General features: G+C 41.8%; 1 protein-coding gene across 1 annotated transcript in view; it reads right to left on the minus strand.

The window, feature by feature from the left end:
* The window catches only part of Wipf1 (WAS/WASL interacting protein family member 1), a 114,440-nt gene extending 104,745 nt beyond the window's left edge, over nt 1-9,695 (minus strand). The window contains exon 1 of the mRNA XM_005324614.5: nt 9,534-9,695. The gene's annotated coding sequence lies outside the window, so the exon portion shown is untranslated. The remainder of the gene's footprint in view (nt 1-9,533) is intronic.
* Between the last annotated feature and the right edge of the window lie 8,838 nt (nt 9,696-18,533).

The raw sequence follows: 18,533 nt of genomic DNA on the forward strand, positions 1-18,533 counted from the left end.
AGTCCCAAGCCTATGGCTCTTTTCACTTTACCACTTTGCCTTCGGCAGAGGATGCCATATGAAAGGAATTAAGCAAATGAGTCAGTTGATAATCATGTCTTAATTTAAAAGTGACTTAAGTCTCAAGGGTATACACTATCTCTGAGGACTGGCGGGCATCCAGAACCAGGGCAGTGAGGGCAAGCAGAGGGGCCATCTGCCTTCAGGCATCAGCACATGGGGCCCCAAGAAGATGCAAATTTTTAAAAATCCTAGTGCCAAAACTTTGTCTGCAGCAAGAGAAAATGGTGCCTGGTCTCCTCCAGGTGGCATCTTCCTTCATGGCGCCACTTGCTGGCTAAGCATGATAGGGCTGCCTCCCAAGTTAGTGCCACATCAGGACCAACCCAGGCTTAGGACTCCAGCTAGCAGAGGTAGGGACATTTCTGGCCTTGAGAGTGGCCTGCAGTTTTAAGCATTCTCCAATGTTCAGGGTCCCTTGGGAAAGGGTCACGTGTGTGTCTCGGGGTCTGGAGATTTTGCTGTTTCATCAGACCTCCTGTCCTACAGTCAGTCCCAGAGTCTCCATGAACTTTGGCTGCTTGGCGCCACGTGAACAAGGGCCACATTCTGGGAACTTGCTCAGCTTCTGGGGGCTTTCAGCACTCTGTGTAAAGACATGTCATCTGAGGAATTCCTCCCACTGCACCATTTCAGGCCCTCAGCCTCGGTCTCATGTGGGACCCTGTGTCTCTTCCTGGGTTTGGCGCAGCTCCCTTCAGCCAGATGCGTCACTGCCCGCCTCATCCTGGCACTTCCCAGCACTCGGCCCTTGGTTCGCTCCAGTCCTGGCAGCTTGGCAGAATGTACAGACTTCTCTTTCAGAGGGACAAGTCAGCCTCATTCAGGCAACAGGGCCCTTGGGGAATATGCTCTTTTTTAAAGCAGAATGTCCCTTTATGAATCCTCCTAGCCTTTTAAACACAGACATTAAAAATAAAGTCCCACTATTATTGCAGCTATCACAGGGGTTCTTAATTCTCAGTTTCAACTTCTGCTGCCCAAACACAATCTTTTTACCATCTGTGTCAGGTTAGTTACAAAGCACTGTTATTATTCTGGGCTACACAATGTTGGCCTGACCCACTCGAACACAAGAAATTTTGCTGATTGATTTAGTTTTTCTGTTCATATAAACGACTCCAGTTGTACAGCTGTTTCTGATTAGCCAATGTACTGCTGAAGTTATGTACAAATAATTTTATAATGAACTCAGCAACTACAAGGACAGGAGAAGTGGAATCTAGTCTCACCTCCCAGAAAAATAAGCAGGAGCAACAAGGGCAGGGGCTGTGGACAGCAGTCCAGGTTTAAATTCCTATCTGCTGTGATTCACTTTTTCCTCTTTATGTAATTCAGCAGAACTTAAAACTCTCAAAGAACCTTTGTCTTTAGACTTTTGGATTCAGGAGGGAAAGCCAATTAGCTCTGCAGGCTTAGAACTCTTTTAAAATTTCCCATCTTTGTATTTTGTTAAGTTTCTGCTCTTCCCATTAAAACATTTATATTTCCTAAGAAATATAAATAATATCCTTTTAGAAGGGGAAAATTGGGATTGAAATGTCTATATTTACTTTATTATAAATACAAATCAAGTATTTTGTTTCATTTCAATGCAGGACAATTAAGCTCTGTGAGCTTAGGCACAAGTTTTTCTTTTCTAGTTCTAGAAAACAAATCATATGCACATTAGCAAAATTAAGCAAAAGACAGCATGTAAATGAATCAAATGAGTGAATTTCCTTAAAAAGGTAGAAATCATGACAAGTGCTCCCTAAAGAAATCATCTGAAAGAAAACAGGAAAAAGAGATTAGAAAGTTTATACTTCTAAAATGAAGCATGCTGGCAAGAATGTGGGGAAACAGATATTTTCAAATAGTGTTAGTGAGACTTGAATTACTACAACTTTTGGAAGTAATAGTACTTTGGGGACCCAACAGACAGAAATAAAAGCTTCTGTATGTTAGCATAATCTCTCTCTCTCTCTCTCTCTCTCTCTCTCTCTCTCTCACACACACACACACACACACACACACACAGACACACACACAAATGTGTTCTGAGAACTACCATATTGAAGAAAACTTAAAATAATATGAATGATTAAGTAAATTAAGGAATATTAAGTATCTATGACATAAAAGAGTTTTTTTCATCTGGAGAGAATGTCTCCGATGCTTTGTTGTTTTTTCAAAAGTGTTGCCTGAGACTGGGGGGGGTGTGGCTCAGTGGTACAGTGCTTCCTTAGCATGGGGCAAGGCTCTGGGTTCAGTCCTTAGCAAAGCAAAAGCAAAAAAAAAAAAAAAAAAATCTAGCCTAGTGTGTATAATTCTATTTTTAACCCTAGAAGCTGTGTGTGTGTGTGTGTGTGTGTGTGTGTGTGTGTGTTTGTATGTTTATAGTTACATAAGCAAAGAGCAAGCTGTGGAACTGATGATATTGATTACCCTGAGGGAATTTGAGGGAGACAGAAAAATCATTCATTTGAAAAATATATTTCTATTATGATTGTCTTATTTTTAGGACACACACAAATACTTTTGTAACATGAGCACATTTGAAACTACAATTTTTAAAAAGTGATAGAGTCACATTTTCAGCAAAAACAAGAAAGCAAAGGCTCTAAACTACAAATATTGAGCACCTGGCCCAGTGGTTAACAACTTCTGCCAAGCTCTAAGAAACAACACATTTTATCACAGCAAAGTGGAAATGATGTGTAAGAGAATTTTGTACAGAAAGGAATTTTATGATTAAAATAATACCATAATACTATCCTCACAGTTCATTAACCAAGTGAAAATTTTTTTCTCCTTCTCCCAGTTCCTCATCAAAAAGAGAAGATTAAAGGAAGAGGGATTATGATGTTTAAGTAGTGAAGTTCTAATCCTGAAAGCTTATAAAATGTTACTCAAAGCTCCAAATTTAATAATGTAATTTTTGCATTTGTCTCAAACAAAATGTGAAGCTTTAAAAAAAGAAAGAAAAAAAATGGTAAAACCAGAAAAAAAGAATAAGGAGAAATTTTACTCACAAAATCCCAGATTATTTAAACTGACATTCTTGGTTCTTTCTTACCATGCACGGCAATCAAATTCTGGCTGTAACAGACAAGCACAGGCCCTTCTTAAAGTAAACTGCTTTATTGCTTTTTAGAAAGAGTTTTAAATTGTTCAACTACTTTGCCTTTTTCTAGGCCCTGAAAAATCTAATGAGAAATTTTGAAACCATCTGAACCCTTGCCTTTGTGTCCGGCAGCCTATCTTCTGAAACCTGGCTCGGTCTTCTTCTCTTACCGTCTACCCACTTCTTTCTCAACCCATCTCCGTGGTCCTTCCTGAAGTCCCACCCCAGCAAGCCTAATGCTACACACATGTGTGTGCCGCTTATAGCATGCAGGCCTGTTTAAGAGCCAGGCATTTTCATTCTCTCATATCTGGAGGCTGATCTGACTGTCTCCATTATTTAACTATCCATCCCCATAACACAGGACTATTGTGGTCAGGACACTGATCTCACTGTTTACATTCTCACAAAGTAAATAGCTAGGGTACAAGTTTTCTCAAGATCTTCAAAGTCTGAAGGTTCATTGCTTTCAAAATCTATCTTGCTGGGGAACAAGGAGTCTCAGGATTCCCTGACCATTATTTAATAACGTATTCAACAGCTTACCATTGCATCACTCCAAGAGAGAGTCAGATTTCTCCCTTGGTCCCTCCCAGGCCTAACTGATAGTATGCAGGCCTATTTAAGAGCCATATGTATGTGTGAGTGTGTGTGTTTGTGTGTGTGTGTGTGTGTGTGTATGTGTATATATACACACACGCTCATATATACACACCTGTATAAATACATGTAAATATATGTGAATGTATATTGCAAAGGAGCATGTATTATCTATGTAAGAAAATAAAACATAAAAATAAACTTTTACTTTTATTTATAATTAACTTCACTGGCCCAGAAATTATTTGGCTCTGAATTTTCTATTTTATTCACCAGTTCTTTGCTGCCACAGATCCCCCTTCCCTAATAGAACTGCTATCCCCCCAAAAGAGAAAGGAGCCTATGGCAGTAGGGGAGGCTGGTGCCCTTCAATCCCGCTCAGCCTTCTTCCTCATGTTGTACACTTCTTCTCAAAGCCAAGGGCATGAGATCCACAGGAAGGAGAGTCCATCCTCGTTCATGTGAAAGGGAAAGAGATGCAAGTAGCAGACCAGGAAGCATCACTCTTTAGATTCTACAATAATGATTTTTGCCCTTCCTTATAAGAACACAAGATCTTATTCCTTTATTTGTAGAATCATGGTTATTTTTCAACTTAGAAGATTAAAAAACATTTAAGGTTAATTATGCATATGCATACTCATATCAGTGATGGAGAAGGACCCCTCTTAGGATGAATTTCAAATCCTACCATCTTCAGAAACCCAATGCTCTTCTGCAAAACTATGATCTACTTTGCCTTTAGGAAAAAAATCACTCACCTCAACTCTTCCAGAGTAACAGAAATAAATAGCCACTGAACACTTATTCATCAAAAATCTATTTCAAGATAGTATAAAAATGAATTTTTTAAAAAAGTATTTCAAAAGAGTCTACAATATAAAGAGGAGACACATGTGACTATAATCCAGGACAGAGTGGATTTCAAGTCACAGAAGAGGCCCACACCAACAGCAGAAGAAGTGGACTGAGACTTAAGTAGCATATTCTTACAATGTGAACCAAGTTTATCAAGGTCATTAAACCAGTGTGGTCTTAGGTAATTGTGTCTCTGCTTTATTTTAGATATGTTCTTCTTTCACTGAATGTTATCAAAGTCTACTGTTTTTTGCTTCTCAACAACTAACTGTGTCCAATCTGAAGATTCTACAGGATTCTACAACAAATTCAGAGAAAGGGCGGTGTGGCAGGAAGGAATGGCAAGGCAAAGGCATGCAGATGGGGATGGGAAAGCTCTATTGAGCTACAGCCCTTGACACGAGAAGCAGTGTGCCCTGCAGTGTGCCCTAAGGCTGGTGGTGGAAGGAAGGGGTGAAGGGGTAGTGTTGGGAATCAGATGCAACAGGTCTGAGGACTCTTTTGCTAGCTGTGTAACCTTGGGCAAGGTACCTAGCTTCTTCCATCCTCAACTTCCACATATACAAACAGAAATCCCACAGGGTTGCATGATTATTAAATGATTCAATTTCATGACATAGTAAGAGGTAATCTTAAAGGACAAAAGGAAGGGAAAGAGGGAGTCAGAAAGAAAGAGGGAAAACAAGGAAGGAAGGGAGGGAAGGAGAGATTTTTTTTTAAAGCTTGGACAAGATCATAAAAAGCTTTGAAGAATTTCATTCACTTAAATAAAATTGAGAGATTAAAAGAAATTGAGTTATACTAAAAATATGGCTTATTAGAAAGGAAAAATATACTCAGAGTAAGCAATGCGAAATGTTACATAGTGACATGTTCTTACAATGCTAACCATGCTATCAAAGCTACTGAACTAACAAAAACTGTAAGTGTATCTTCTATTTATTTTAACTACATTCTTCTTTCATTGAATGTTAGCAAAGTCTATTATTTTTGACTTTCAACAACTTTTGGGACCAATCTGTAATGCTCAGCATGCCTCCCTGCACTCAAAGTTCCCTGACCCCTGGCCACAAGAAGGAGCAGTGGTATCCCCATCTGATGGACCTGATTACTGTACCTGTGACCAAGGCAGCTTGACCTGGGGCAGTGAGTCTAATTCCTGGCCACCCCTCATGGTTACAGCCACTGTGTGACTACCACAACAGGTTAACCTGCTATTTCCTGGTGCCAAAGGGCCAGGAAAGTGATACATCTTGTCTTTGTTTTCTGTCCTTAATTGTCCTGCTAACCTTAGTGGAGTAGGTTCTACTGGGTAAGCAGGCACTGCAGGCTGGTGGCCCCCAATAATACCATTCTCAGTGAGATCTCTCCTTCTCAGGGTTAAGAGAATACAGCATGTAAGATGACTGATGTGAAACATTCAGTAAACTACAGACAGCTAAGGGATTGTTGTTATTATTATTATTATTATTACTACATATTAATTTGTTTTTAAAAAAGCAGTTTCTATGTTTAGGCTCTTTTTGCCAACAGTGTCTTCTACATACTGACACTGATAATACTAATGCTAATAATAATAGCCCACAAACACCCCCAAACAGCACTATTGCAGATGGTCTGCTAAGTGACCCACATACAAACTACATCTGACCCTCAAAACAATCCTTTGAGTTAGAGGTTGTTATTCTCATTCTAATGGTAAAGAAACCTTGTGAAAAATAGTACTGGGACAGGAAAAGCATGATGAGTCTGACTCCATAGCCCATGCTATAACCATTAGGAAACTCTGCCCTTAGCAGCACCTTGGCAACATCTCAGCAACACCTATGAGCTCTCAAAATAGATCTCAGAAGCCCAAAATAGATTCCTAAATCCCACACTTACAGACTCAAACCTTTATAAGCTTCTGGTCATACTCATGGATAAAAGCCAGCCTACTTCAATGCTAGTTTACATGTGTTAAGCAGATAGTGTTACTTAACTAACTGCAGATACTCTGGAGACTTTGCTGAGTCTAGAGTTTTTATTAATTAAAAGTACATAAGAGACAGAGTTAATTATTCCAACCTGATCATATACCTGCAGGGTGAGGAACAACGACAAATGTTAGGGCTGGGCAATACAGATGAGGCTGAGTGAGGAAGTCGTCCCCTGCCACAGGGAAGGAAAACCTGCAGTGTCCCTTAACTGGAGCAGAACCAGTGAGATACAAGGTAAATGTACCTATTTTTAATCTTCCTGTGGCTGACACATAGCAAACAATAAATATTTGTTAAATGAACAAACTAATGACAGACTAACTCCCTCCAGCTGGAGGGAAATTTACTCTCCTTAAAACTTTCTGAATTTGATCTGCATCTTTTTTTCACCTTATGCTTTGCATTCCTGCTGTTTGAAACCAGTCTCATCTGTAATTCAAAGATAAACATTCGGGGACAAACTCCTTTTTCTGAGCGAAGTTTCCCTATAGCTGTGACCTCTAGCAAGGACCCTCAAAGCTCAGTGAGTATTGGTTTGATTCCAACTGTTTCCTGATTCATATTCACATCTGTAGGTCCCAGCAAAGCATAAATGTGCCTACCAAAGCTTCAAGAACCACGGCATAATTGTGGCTTGCTGGGAAACAGCAGCAGAGAGATCTCTGTGTGGAAATCATTAGGAATTTAGTAGGCCACACTGGAGGACAGGCCTCAGGAAGACCACAGCTCTGGGAGGCAGAATCCCAGATGCTTGGAAATGAAGGGGTTATAGCAACAAATTAAAAAATCGTATTTGTTTAGTTTTGTTCTCCTTATTCTGTTGTGGAAACCACATGTTGCAAAAATTATAACCATAGTTAAAACACCTTGAAATACCAAAGACAGTGATGCAGACCTAGTACCAAATACCAATCACAAAAGAAGGCAGGTGGTGGCCTGAGCATCTGAGACAGCAAATTTAAAGGGTGTTGGAATACTTCCTTCTCTTCACCACCAACCCCCTTTCAGCTCATTATTGCTCTTGTGTCTTGGTGCTGCCCACTGATAGTGCCTAGGTGGCCCTTTGTGCCAAGCTACTTTTTGCTGTTTCACACCCCATTGTTCCACTTGATCTTTATGCCCTGGGACAAGAGGAAACAAAGGTTATCAGCCCCATTTTTGAATGAGATAAGTGAGGCTCAAGTTGCATGATATGCCTTTATAGGGACCAAAAGGTGGCTAAACATACAGAAGTCAATTTATGAACTGAAAAAACAAACGAAAGCATGAATCCCTCCAGCTGGAAATACATTTATCTTCTCTAAATGTTCCAAATTTCATCTTACCTTGCTTTCCAGTCTCTTTGCTCTAGATCACACAATCTAAAAGAATATTAGTTGCTTTTCTGGAAGAAAAGTTGTGGTGGGGGCTGGGTAGGTCCCCGGAAGTAAGCCAACATTAACCAGCTGTTTTAGAACACCTGCAAAGCCTAGTCAGCAGGCTTCTATTCAACAGGTAATGGGTTCTCAATGGTACTTTGGGATTTGTAGATTGTAACACCTCCAGGTTGCTGAGAAACTCAACCTTGTGGAGATGACAGGCAGGCAATTACAGAGAGCACGGATACACAAGTGCAGTGTTGTTTAGCATTGTAAAAGGGATTAAGATGCATGGTGCTGATAGCCTATGCAGAGTTTTCTCACTTTACAAAGTCTAAAGGTGATTTACAAACTGAAATAGAATATTTATTGGATTTATTTTATCCCTTATAGAAATAGACATTTTTTGTGGAGGCAAAACTTACCAATGATCCAAAATGAAGCTGCAGTGTCTTTGTGAAATGGCTTTGGAAAAGTGGCATAAAGAGCCGGATCTGAACTGGCTCTGCAGCTGCACTGTACTTCCTGGGGTTTGAGGCTACATATGCCAGGCAGGAGAAATGGGGAACCCAGTGGTGTCCAGTGAAGACCCAGGGGACAGAACTGACTAGCGATTTTCAGAAAAAGGTACTAAGTCCACTCAATCTGACAACCTGCAAAGCTTCTGAAGAGCTCAGATAAAGCCTGGAGCCTGGAGCTTACCCTAGGGGGTAATAGTCCATTGGGAAATAGGCAGAGCCAGAGACTTAACCAGGCATTCCTTTTACAGACACACCCTTTATTAATCTCTGAGTTTAAGGTGTAGCCTTCAGTGGAGGATCTGGGTCACCCCTAAATCCACTGGTTTTCCTTACACTTGCAACTTTTAACAGTTCTTTCTTTAACAAGAAAAGTATGTTAATAGAAAGGGGGGTGGTGCAAGACTGAAGTGAAGCTGTCCGAAGGGAAAAGCGCTGACCAGCACTGGCCATGCCTCTAGGGACAACACAGCCCACTATTGCGCGCGTCTATACAGATCATCGATCGGCTATTTGGGAGCTTTGAGAGGAAAGCTCCTTTTGTGGGAGGGGCACGCTCCCTTCAACTAGGAAAGCGAGGCGGTGCCAGAGTATGATGTGTCCGGCGGTTTGCCCGAAAGTCCCCCTCCGCTCGATCTGGGGATATAGATGCGCCCCCGGGGCATCGCCGCAAAGCCCCCGCGCAGGAGGCTTCTGCGGGAGCGGGTCGCGAGCCCCTCCGGGCGGCCCCGAGTCCACGGAGCCCAGCAGCGCGCCCAGCGCGGCAGCGCCCGCGTCCGGAGTCACGGCTGTCCGCTGCCCCTTCCTCCCGGGCCAACCACCGGGTGGGCAGGACGCGCGGGCCGCGGGGCCTGGGATCGTGCCCCTCCCGAGGCCCCGCCCGCGCCCACCGCCTGCAGGGGACGCGGCCTCGGCATCCCGAGCTGTCCCGCCCCCCGTCACCAGTGCCGAACCCCGCTTCCAAACCCCGCCGTCGAGCCCAGACCCTCGCGGCGTCCCCGCACGCCCCGGACCCCGGGCCGCGCCCAGAGCGGTGGCAGTGAGCGTCCCTTACCACGCAGCAGCTCCGGGCGGCTCCACGGCCCCGCGGCGCGCCGGGCATTTTTTGGGGGAAACTTCTCCCAGGGTCCGAAGGGCTGAGCCGGCCGGGCAGGAAAAGCACTCAACGCCGGGAGGCTGCGACCATCCGGGAACTTCGCCGAGATGTAAACCCTCCCCCTCGGCTCCGCGCCCCCCCTCCCCCGGCCCCGCCACATGTGGACGCGCTGCGAGGCCGCCGCCGGCCCTGCGCCCTTCCCTCGGTGCGCCGCGCCCTCCCCGCCTGCTCTGTGCTCCGCGCCCTGCAAGAGTGTGGCGGGAACCGGGTGGTAGGAGGCTGGGGTTCGTGTTTTCCTCCGTGACACTCGCAGAGGGGGATGAGGCGGTGGGGTCCAGGACAGGCGTTTGCAGAAGCGCGGGACCTAGAAGGGGAGAAGGGGAGTCTAACCTCGGGCCCTTTCCCCCAAAGACTTCCCGAGTCTGTCGGGAGCCCTCCCTCTTCCATCCGGAGGAAAAGCCGTTTCCCATCGCCTACTCTTCCGCTCTCAAAAAAGGGGGTCCGGCTTTGACACACCTTAAAGTCATATGAATTTTTTTAGATGATTTGAAAATGAAGTAGAACCCACAGAGGCCCAAGGTTCGCACTCATCTCCGGAGCTCCCCGCCCCACTGTTGAGGATAACTCGCTGCTTTTCCTATGGAAAGATGCCAATTCTCCCACCGATCGTTTGGGATTCTGGGAGTAGCTTGACTGCTAGTGGGGATGGATTTATCATCAGCCACCCACATCCTTAAGTGCGATAGGAACTGTGGCAAACATCTGGAGAAAGCAGAAGCTCTGCTCCATTGTCGGAGTGGACTCTAACTACATTAGGATATGCTCACCAGCTCCACACCCCAAAGGAAACTTGACGCACACTAAGACTACTAGATACTAACATGTATATATTTGAAAAGACATCAAGTTATGCTCCATATAAGAACTTTTGAAACATATTGTTAAAATACAAAGACTGTGTGTCCTTTTTAATAAAAAGATGAGAAGGTGGAAATAGATGCAATTCAGAATTTGATTTTCTGGGCTGAGAAGCCCTTGAGGCTTTCTCTGCTCCTGCACCATTCCCATGTGCACACATAACCCTTCCGGGAATGACATTTATAACTTCAGTCAATTCTCCTCATTGGCAATTTTTGTCCCTAAATGTACTCATTTTTAAAAGATTCACTATATATATTTACCTTTCTGTTGTATATTTGCTTTTCTTTTAGAATCATTCCTGTGAAAATATGCACATGCTCTTCTTTATATAAAACGAAGACAAGTGATTTCATATATAAATATATGACTCTGGACTTGAGAACATTTCAGTAGTGCTTATCTCATTGTAGCAAGAAGTTAAATCCAAGAGCAGGCTGGTTTCCTTACTAGCTCTCTAAACCTCAATTTGTCTTTTTTCAGTTAAATCAGGAGATAGTTCCTAGCTCCTAGGATTGTTGAGATCCTACGATTATGTGGGATAATCTCTCTAAACATGAGGTGACTGGTGACACAGGACTAAGGATTCCTATCTGTAATTCCCAAATATCCAGAAGAACTAGCACCTTATAAAGAATCACGTAAATAATTGGTGGAATAAGAACTCTCTTCAGTTTATGTCTCAGGAATCTCAGGTAATTTTGTCATTAATCTCTACAAAAGAAAGGTGCTATGAGTTGATTTTCCCCACTAAAACTCATGTGGAAACTTAATCCCCATCATGAGACCCAAATAGGTGGGACATTTAAGAAGTGATTAGGTCAAGAGGGCTTTGCCCTTAAGAATGGATTGGTCCATTTGTGCATGAATGTGCTAATAATGGGGAATCTCAAGATTGGATCTGTTATGAAATAACAGATACAGTTGGCTCTCTTGTATGTGCTCTGTATTGCCACGGATATTTTCTACCATGCAGTGACCCAGGAGGAAGACCCTCATTGGACCCTGACCTTGGACCTCTCAACCTCCAGAACCATGAGCTGAATAAACCTTTATTCTTGAATTTCCCAATCTGTGATTTTTAGTTATAGCAACAGAAAACAGACTAATAGAAGAAGGTAAAATACATGTGTCTTTTCATTTCATCATGGAAGTAAAAAAAAAAAAATCTGAATTGTCTGCTGTTTAAAATCATTCATAAGGCCAGAATTCCCCAGGGCTCTCTGTCCTCAAACCCCAACATTTCTCTCAAAAAGATAAAAACCTGAGGGCTGGGGTTGTGGCTCAGCGGTAGAGCACTCACCTAGTATGTGCGAGGCCCTGGGTTCAATTCTCAGAACCATATAAAAATAAGTAAATAAAGGTATTGTGTCCAACTACAACTAAAAAATAAAAATAGATAAATAAATAAAAGAGAGAAATCTGAGCCAGGCACAGTAGCACACACCTGTAATTCTAGCGGCTTCGGAGGCTGAGACAGGAGGATCCCAAGTTCAAAGCCAGCCTTAGCAACAGCAAGGCACTAAGCAACTCAGTGAGACCCTGTCTCTAACTAAATAAAATACACAATAGGGCTGGGGATGTGGCTCAGTGGTTGAGTGCCCCTGAGTTCAATCCCCGATACCATCCCCCCCCCCAAAAAAAATGATCGAAACCTCGAGTAGTATCTTACCAGTGTTAATTTTCTAGTTTTAATAAGCAGCCGACAGTTGTGTGGAGTTTAACATTTGGGGAAGCTGGGTGAAGTGCATATGGAAACATTTTTACTGTTTTTTTAAGTTAATTATAAGTTTGAAATTATTTTAAACTGATAAGTTAAAAAATTAAAGATGAAAAATATCAGATCCTGCAGTTCTATAACCGATAACATATTCCTTTATATGATACCAAATTATAAACTTAGAGATACTGAAGTTAGTAACAGGCCAATGTATTATATAAACCTCTGCAGTATGTACATTTTGATATGAATAAGTTAATAAGAAAAAAATGACTTCATCTATACTACTTTAAAATGAAACTAAGTCAGGAATATTAGTAGTTATGATAAAGAAGGAGAAGGGAGAAAGATAGAAGGATATTGAACCTGGCAATGCTAGATAAATTTACTAGAGTACAATATTAATAGACAAATGGTCCCCAACTTACAGTAGTTCAACTGTTAATTTTTCAACTTTATAATTGTGTTTAAAAAGATATGCATTCAGTTGAAACTATACTTTGAATTTTGGATTTTGATCTCCTGGGCTAGCAAAATATGGGACAATACTCTCTAATGATCCTGGGAATCACCAGGGTAAAGAGGTGATCTCTGCAGTGGACTGGGTTACTAAGCTGTCCAGTTGGGGAGGTTAGGTGTGTTACATGTATTGTCAGCTTAAGATGTTCTCAGCTTACACTGTGTTTAGTTGGGATGTAGCCTCACTATAAGTCCAGAAGGAACTGTACATATATTTGCTTCCCATTTCATCACCACATTAACCCCAAAATAACTCACTATGCCTTAGAACTTCCCTTCTTGTAATAATGATTTGTTCATTCTAATTACTAGTTCCTCAGTAAACAGTAGCCTTAACTTGGGGGGAGAAGGAACGAAGGAGCCTGTCTGTCTCTCCAGTGAATTCTTACAGTAACTATCTGAAATAGATATTTGTCTCCATTTTAAACCTAAGGAAACTGTGCCTCAGAGAGCTTAGGTAAACTGCCCAAGATCACTCAGCTGTGAACATCCAAATGCAGACTATTGTAACCCTAACTCTCATGCTCTGACACCATGCAATACTGTCTCTTAGCTTTACTTCCCATGTTTGTTCCACCTCTGAGCTTCTGTTGGTATGAATGACTTGAACTGAATAACATCCAGATTCCTTGATGTCAAATAGCAAAAAAAGAAAATATTGTTATTTTCCTTTGTCAAGAATGCTTGGAGCTCGAGCTGATCTGATTACAGGCTGTGTGCTAGCTTGGGTTTTCTCTTCTGAGTTAATGCAAGAAGGAATTGGAATGCTAAGTTGAACAACAGCATCATGATAGGCCAGGGGATGCTGCAAAGAATCATGGTAAGTTGGGGAGGAAGTTCCCTACAGGCTGCTTTACATCTCATGGGTACTCAGAAATATATATAAAATGTATGCACAATACATATGCATATATACATGTGTGAAAAAAATATATGTATATGTATGTGTGTGTATATATATATGTATATGTGTGTGTGTGTGTGTGTGTGTGTGTGTGTGTGTGTGTGTATATATCTCCAGAACTAAAAGAACTGAGCTCTTAAGGGATAGATATTTTACTTATTTATACCACTTCTTATCCTCAAAAATAAGAAACTCTTTTTCTAATTTACTTTTAGACAGTAAGAGTTGAATATGGTAAAATTTAAACCTTACTCCAGGATAGCAAGTTTAGTAATATTTTTATTCTTTATCAGTTTCTTTCCTTATGAAAACATGTTCTCATTCTAAATAATTCAAATATTTCATAATGATAAAATATAGAAAGCGAATGTTGCCTGCAATTCAGAGATAGCTACCATTAGTGGCAGGATATTTTTCTTTCACATTTTTTTTTCTACTAATCCTTTTCCCCCCTAGTACTGGGGATTGAACCCAGGGTGCTCTACATAGAGCTACATCCCCAACCCAGCTCTTTTATTTTTTATTTTCAAAGAATGTCTTGTTAAGTTGCTGGGGCTGGCCTTGAACTTGTGATCCTTCTGCCTCAGATTCCCAGTAGCAGGGATTACAGCAGTGCACCACTGCACTAGGCTCCTTATTAATTTTTAAGAGCAATATATTCTTTTACTTTTTGATGTACCATAATTCAACCAGATTCCATAGTAGTGAACATTTGTATTATGTTCAGTTATTTGCCTTTTTAAAATGTGTAGTAAACATTCATGCTCTTAAGTGCTCATGCATCTATGTACTTCCTAATTAGCATTTTAGTTTATGGAAATTAATATCATAACTTACAGAAAAAAAATCCCACTGGCTAAGTGATACTGCAAAATAGAAACAATTTTGCATTTGATAGGTACTGCCAAATTGCTTTCCAAAATGTTGGTATCAATTTAAACTTCCAATGACAGTATATAAAAACTTAAACAGCTAATTCTTAAAAACAAATTCTGTCCATAAACTATTACATCAGGAAGCCATACATGTAATGTTTACATGCATTGGATCTCAGGTTGTCTGACTACCAGTCTCTTCTCTGGTTTCCTGTGTGATCTGGAGCAGGTAACTAAGCCTTAGCTCTGTATCACAATAATGAGGATGATAATAATGGCAGTCTTTCAAGTATTTATCCCTTACCATATAACAAGCTGCTGTGAAACACAGTGACTTAAGACACACACACTGATTATCTCACAGTTTCTGTGGGTTAGGAATCTGTTGGCTCATGGTCTTTCACAAGGCTGTGATCAAGGCACCAACCAGGACTGCAGACATCTCAAGGCATGACTGGAGAGGTCACCTTCAAGTTCACTCACATGGCCGTTGGCAGGATTTGGGTCTTCAGTGGCTGTTGACTGAAGATGTCAGTTCTTTGCCAAATGAGTATCTTCATGGGACAGCATAACATAACATACTCTCAGAGTAAGTGAGCAAGAGGAGTACCCAAGATGGAAGCCAGTCTTTGTAGCCTAATCTTTAACATGATATCTCACGTCTAGGCTGTGTTCTACTTGTTGAAGACATTACTAAATTCAGCCCACACTAAGATGAGGATGTTATGCAAGGATATGAATTTCAGCAAAGGTCAACTTAAAGGTTGCCTTCTAAGCTTCTCATGAAAGTGTAATGAGGTTAAAGTGAATTCATGCAATGTAAAATAATATATGTGGTGTCGTATTTTAGTAAGCACTCAAGTGGTTTGTTGTTACTAGTTATTGTTTTAATCCTCATCATCCCATTACTCACATCCATTTTCCTTTGACTCAGTTTCACAGTACAAATAAAAGAATGGAAGTAAAAACAAAGCCATTCTTCAGATGGTGTAGCAGGCAATTTTTACCAGGAAACAGAAAGCTTCCCAAATAAGGTAACATAGGCAAGCTTAAAAATTTAATTATTTACAAAAGTACTTAGGAAGAGGAATGAGGGATGGTGCCCTGCTCCAGAACCAGACCAGAGTCATTACCACCTCTAGGACTGAAGGGGAGACAATTAACCGGAACTGGGAGAGGGTAGCTCTAGGAGGGGGTTGCTGGGAGGAGTTGTGATCTTCAGCAGAATAGTGCCAAGCCATAGTGACCCAGCAGGGCAAGGGCTAGAGTAATAAATATCCAGATCTAGACCTCTTCTGCCACTGTCACTCATCACATGAGACCACTCAGGAGCCAGGGGACAAGGAAGCCATGATGCTGTCCATTAAAGTCAGCCTCGCTGACCTGGAGCAGCGTGGAGAATGGTGACTGTGTACTAGAGCGATGAATGGAAAATATCCAGCAATGGGAAGGGACAGCTAGTCACTGATGGCACATTTGGTGGGGACTGATACCAAGATCCCTTCATATAAAAGCGAAACAAAAAGAGAGTTAATCCTGAGATTCCAGGATAGTAGCCAGGGAGAGGTGGAATCAGGGAACACAATTCCAAAGACAGTCAATCCAATCTTGGCTGAAGTTACTTCTACAGGAGTTTACATTGGGGCCAGTCAGGAAGGTCCAGGGATTTAAACTCACAGATGGAAGACTGGTCCAGAGGAAATGGCTCAGGAAGCTCATGTGAACTGTAGGTTGTATTTTAACTGGGAAATGGACGTAATGACATGAAAGGTATTCATTCTGCTGACGTATTCTGATTGTACAGTCGGATGACTCTGCCTGATGGTCACATCTTGCTTTGTTGGTCAGGAACTTATGGCAGTACCTGCCAAAGACCTCAGGCTGCCAAAGGTATGGGGTTTTCCAAACATCATTTTCCATAATGGTATCCAGGAGCCTCACTGTGGTAAAAAAGAAAGAAAGGAAAGAAAAAAGCTGTGCAGCTGGAAGGTCCTGGGAGAAGTGGAAATACAATAACGAAGAAATGGGTGACCCCAGTAAAATCATGGAGGGCCTCTCCCCTCCTGGCCTCTACATTTACATGGACTCCTTGTGAAATCTCAATTTTTTTGAATAGTTGTTCCCATCCTTTAAGCCTGTAGAAGTGGAAGACACTTCAGGATTAATTCTCTTGCTGTTCTTCTTTTATATGAAGGGATGTTGGAGCCAGTCCCCAGGAAATGTGCCCTCAGGGAAGGCTAAATTTGTTTAAATTATTCCTTTATTATAGCCGCTGATATTTGTTTTATAAATGCCTTTGGAAGATGCTATTAAAATACGAGTGATCTGGAGACAACCCTTTAAAAGGTGATGAGGGCACTTGCTAAAAATCACAAGTGTATTTTGTAGAATTAGGGATAAAAGAGACATCAAAGACAGATTATCATGTAACACTGACTTAGATGAACTCATCCTCAGGAAGGCCCATGCATAAATATTAACAGATCTCTCAATGTGGACATTTAGAAGGCAAATAAATAAATAAATCCCATAAATGAAGAAACATTTTTTTAAAAAATTACATATTTCAATATAAATGTTTGCACAGGACTAAAATTCTTAAAAAGCAAATACATTAGCTGGATATGGTGGCATCCACCTATAATCCCACCAACTTGGGAGCTGAACACTGGAGGATCACCAGTTTAAGGCGAGGCTCAAAAACTTAGTGAGACTCTGTCTCAAAATAAAATTAAAATGTCTGGGGATGCAGGTCAGTGGTAGAGCATCCCTGGGTTCAATTCCTAGTACTCGAGGATGGTGCCCAGCTGGGAAGGAAACACATTAAAGATGCTGGTTTGTTTTTGTTGTAGTTAGCTCTCAACAGTTCAAGGAAAGACTGTCCCTTGTCCTGCTTCTTCCTCTTGTTAATTTCCTTTTCTCATTTTTAATGGCTTGTCACTTGTTCCACCAGCTCCGGGAACTCACTAACTGTTCTGTGTTGTCATTGAGATGCTCTGTGGCTGTCGTCTGTGGAGAAACAGGAGAAGCTCAGGAAAACAAAGTTTAGTCTACACATAGTTCCTAGATACAGGAGGGAGTATCCCTGCAGGGCCAAAGGCCGTGATTCTGCCCTGTCCCAAAGGAACAGGAACAGAGGTTTTTTAAACAGATGATTCAGAGAAAAATGAGATTAGGGAGGAGAGATCAGGAAAGAGAAGATCAGGGAAAAGAGGATCAGGAAGGAGAAGTTTAGGGAGAAGAAGGTTGGGAAAAAGAAAAAAAAAGTAAGTCTCAAAGCCACAAGGGATATATGTCAAAGCACCAAGGGAACCCCTGTTACATTTACCCATTGTCAATTTCTAGCTTCCATTTCTATGGAAAGTGGGCGATGACAACTCCAAGCTACTTCCTGCTGAAAGGGGGTGAAGTTGAGGGCAATAACCCAAAGTCCTTATTCTCTATAAGGTGGGGAATGGACAGTTAAGGGCATTCAGCATCAGAGCAGTCCAGAGGTCCACAGTGGCAAATGGCAGGTAACTGGACAAGGCATACACAGGGCAGGAATCATGCTAAGACAACAATAAAGACAGCTAACCATTACTTTTTTGTAAACAAGTAGCACAAAAACAATTAGCCAGTCTCACAGGTAAGAAAGTGGAGAGTGCTAGACTGTTCAGATCCTTTTGCCAGAAAGGAAAGATAAACTGGCTTAGACGACTAAGAGACAAGCTCTTAGTAAGTGGGGTAAGGGATGGTGGAAAAATGGGAAAGCCCAGCAAACTTTAAAATAGCAGATTTTATCAGCAAGGTCACTTTTGGCAGCACAGTGGACACCAGCAATCCCCAACTTTGAATTAAGGATCCCCAGGGCTGGATGGAGGAGAATGGATTCAGTGGAGTTGTTGAGGAAGGAAGCAGTCTCCACCCCCTTAACCTTACAGAATGGAGCTGGGAAATGAAGAGGCTGTGGAGAGCACCCCACCACTATGGAGAAAGGCCCCAGTGCAGCCTCTCCCAGGTCCCTGAAATCTTGGTTCCTC

This window comes from Ictidomys tridecemlineatus, chromosome 7, assembly GCF_052094955.1.
Source record: "Ictidomys tridecemlineatus isolate mIctTri1 chromosome 7, mIctTri1.hap1, whole genome shotgun sequence".
NCBI classification, from domain to species: Eukaryota; Metazoa; Chordata; class Mammalia; order Rodentia; family Sciuridae; genus Ictidomys; species Ictidomys tridecemlineatus.